This window comes from Halyomorpha halys, unplaced genomic scaffold (genome assembly GCF_000696795.3).
Source record: "Halyomorpha halys isolate HHAL.00 unplaced genomic scaffold, Hhal_1.1 Scaffold138.1, whole genome shotgun sequence".
Lineage (NCBI taxonomy): Eukaryota > Metazoa > Arthropoda > Insecta > Hemiptera > Pentatomidae > Halyomorpha > Halyomorpha halys.
Window position 1 is genome coordinate 194,556 of NW_027115565.1, and position 4,096 is coordinate 198,651.

Genomic DNA, 4,096 nt, shown 5'->3' on the forward strand with positions numbered 1-4,096 from the left:
AAAAAAAAAAAAAGTATATGCAGGTTAACTACTTTAGATAGTCTCATATTACATATTTTTATTAAAAAATACTAGAAGAGTAGCTTTTGGTGTCTTCCACTATATTCATCTCTACTGCACTATTATAGAATATCTATGATTATAAATTGCTACATTATTTAATTACGATTTTATGTATTTGTTTCTGATATGTCTATTTTCAATCCTAAATCATACCTTTAATTTTTTTCTTCATTTTTTAGGACCTCCTTAATTTGATTTTATTGATTAATTGTCTCTTGCTACACATTTTTGAAATTAAAATTATTCATGGAATGACTAATCTTAATTTTTTAATAATACACTCTGGAAAAGATATCCTCATCTGAACATTTTACATTGTGTTCGCAGCTTCTGTATGAACCTCAAGCGCAACTATTACACGACTGTTTTAGTCACTATAGATGTTGAATTTATATTAAAATTAATAAAATCATGAAAAATGGATGAAATAATTAAATATGTGATTTTTTGTTTTATTTTATTTGGATGAAAAATATATTCAATTCTAATTAAATAATGTAAAGATGCATTATAATAATTGTCGGAGCTGGACACCGAAAATAGCTCTCCCAATACGCTTTAATAAAAAGAAATGTGATTAAAGACTATCTGAGGTAGTTAAAACGGACTACATTATTTTTATTTTAATCACTGAAAAACTGTGAGAATTCATAAATCCCCGTGAATCCATGACATTCCGGTAGTCTGCAATTATTCAATCTATAGATCCTGTAAACCAAGGAAAGTATAATTTAACCTCTCTTCAGAAGAATATGGACAGCGTACGAGTGCCTTCAAAGTGAAAGAATGTGGTCACTGTGAAAATTGGGAAGAAATCTGACATTTCCGAATGGACGGATAAGCGAGGCGTCACACTGCTTCTTATGCTGAGCATAACCCGAGTGAGCCGGAAGAAAACCAAGAAAGCCTGTTCAGGGAGCCCAGAATAATCCTTTTTTATATTTTATTTATTGTTATTTACAACTGTATAAAAATATATACAAGTAAATATGCTATTAGTGATAAATTGGCATGATACAAACATGTTGAGAATCTACCCATTCATAGAACTCCAACGAATAATCCTAAAGCAAAGCGTTGAATGGCAGTGATCACTGTACCTTGAATCCTATTTTTCCTAATCTATGAATAATTAAATACTCAATTCCTAGACTTTGATATTAGGAATACTAAAACAGTTTATAGTTTCAAAAATAATTTATGTTATATCTTCCACTTAACTATCTTAGAATAATAGTGACTCTATCAACGAGTATAATCTTTTGTTAGCTTACAAGACCTTCCTACGCACCGGTTCACTTTGTGTAAACAAGTAATATAAATTTTACCAGCGGCATAGTGGGTTAAGTAATTATTTAGATTGCCTTATGCTAATGTTACTTTAAATTCAACTGGTGATCGTGAAAGTTGGCAGCCTTAGTCACTTTTTAGTTGTTATTTTGTTGTCTGTCTTTTATTCGTTGTGGTTGAAGACTCTGTTTCCATAACAACACACTCACCATAACTATCCAAATGATAATATTTTACATGGTCATGGTTATGAGAAATTAGTTTTTCATTAAACATCCGAAATTCGGAATTTGAAAATTTCCATAATATTTTACAATATAAATTTTGTTCGGTAAATCAATGAGAGATTAAAGGTGTTTATGAGTCGCTGTCTAATTTTTTTATATTAGGTTTAAACTAAAAAAAAAAAACTTACAAGGGTTGAGAATTCCGATATTACAGCACACACACATACATATATTCTATGGAAGTATACTTTTAACTATAACCATATAATTATTAAAATACCTTAATAATTTGGTTTAGGTTTCATGTTTTAAAGATTTTACTTTTGCCAATGAACTTTGTTCTAGAGAAATAAGTAAATCCTAGATCATATGATTACACATTTAAGTTTACATATATTAATCAAACTGCATATTTTATCATAGTGAGTATGATCTCTGAACTGCTTCTATCATTAACATGCATAATAATGAATACATTTTGCAACGATTCTTGCACATCAATGGAAGTCTCAGACATTAAGTCTTGAAGTGATCAACGCTTTTATGACTGCTCTATTAGATTTAACATTTTTCTAATTTTTGGTGCCTAATCACATTTCAACAGGAATTATACAGCACACTATGAAAAGCAGTATGCGTACTATAATTATCTAATTCTCTAATTTTAATGCATACATAAAATCTTGAAAAAACAAAACAGAAAAGAAAAGTAATTGTAAAGGAAAATAAAATAAATTATTTACCTCATTTATTTTTATAATTTAATTTAAGAAATATGTCTTTAATATTGCTCAGGGAATTTAGAAAACATAAATTATTAATTATTTATACGTACCTAAGAATTAAAATTTAAAAAAAATATTAGCTTCTAAATAATAATAAAACTATTGAATTCCCTATTATCTTATAAAGAGAATGAGCTAATAAAAAATTCTATATCTTAATCAAAGCGAAGAAGATAAAGTGATTCCATGAGCACTCTGTTTTCTAACCCGCCAATAATGTTGTAGTTGTTGATAAAGTGATTTAAAAATAAAAAAAAATCTTGGTAATAAGGGATTGGTGATAATTCCAGAAACCGTTGAGATTTTATTATTGGATATTGTTATCAAAAAGTGAGTTTGAACACTACCTATAAATCTATTGGTTTTAGGTTTTTCAAACTCTTGCTAAACATTCACTTTAGGCTCAGTCGATTAACAGTTTGATTTGTTAGAGAATAACAATTTTAGTCATTTTATGTAGCCAAAAAATACGAAAATATTTTTTAAACTTAATAGCAGTTAAATTGTTCTATTATTTTTTCTTAGTTTTAAAATATTCCCAGTTATGTGGAACGAGACTTCACCATTTTACTCTAAGACTACAATCTTCCCATTAAATATTTCTGAAGGCCAGAGTTTCCCAAACTGTGGAAAGAGTTCCATAGCGGCGTACTCAGAAATATTCAAAGCAACCATTAAACACTCCACTGGGTTTTAACTGCACCTGGTGCAACAATAAGTATACAGAAAAAATACTTTGTTACTTCTTGGAATATTGTATGTGCAGTTTTGTTGAGCTATATCATACCGGATGTTTTGATGATGCGCATTTGAATCGCTGATTGATATAAAAGACTTCTAAACCTATTTACATTTATACGCAAGCAATAAATAAACACGGCATTGTAAATTTTAAAATATCACATATATTTATTTATGAAAGATTGTTTTTACATTTATTTATGTTAATTGAATGTACTAAAGAAAAGAAAAGAAAACAAAAATTTGTATTAATTATTTGATTGTATTGGATTTTTTTTTCGAGATGTACATATCGTTACGGAGTAGTCCACAGATGACAAAAATTTGGTGTACAATGCTGGTGAATAACTCCACTTATTTTTTTAAAATTTTATTATTATACTACATATTATTATTTTGCTACATATACATATTATATTAAATGCATAGTGTTTTTTTTAAAATTTTTAATTCATTTGTTTTGTGCAATATATAATAAGATAAATAATGATTCATAAATGCACTAAAGATAATAAAAATATACACATGTTATATATAGGATAATATTTAATTTCGCCTGTAATTCACCATCGTTATTACTCATTTAGACCGTACTCGCTTCCTAATATTTTCAAAGTTTTAGAAGAGATCAAAAAGAGATTTCAGCATCGCAATATATTTTTATTTGAGTGTTTATATTGCTCCTCGAGCTAAAGGTCACGATAACTTATGCTCCGAAAAATGGCAAGACTTATATAAATTTATAAAATCAAAAATTTTTTTAAATAATTTATTTATTGTTATTTACAACTGTATACACATATATACAACAAGTAAATTTGCTGTAGATGACATAGTGACTTGATACAAACATGTAGAGAATCTACCCACTGATAGAACTCCAATAACATTTCTAGAGGAGAAGATCTCGTGGCCATCTTCTTTTCAGACGCCTAGGAGGATTATTAGGTAATGAAGGAGAAGCCAGGTTAGAAATAAGTGGATTTGGGT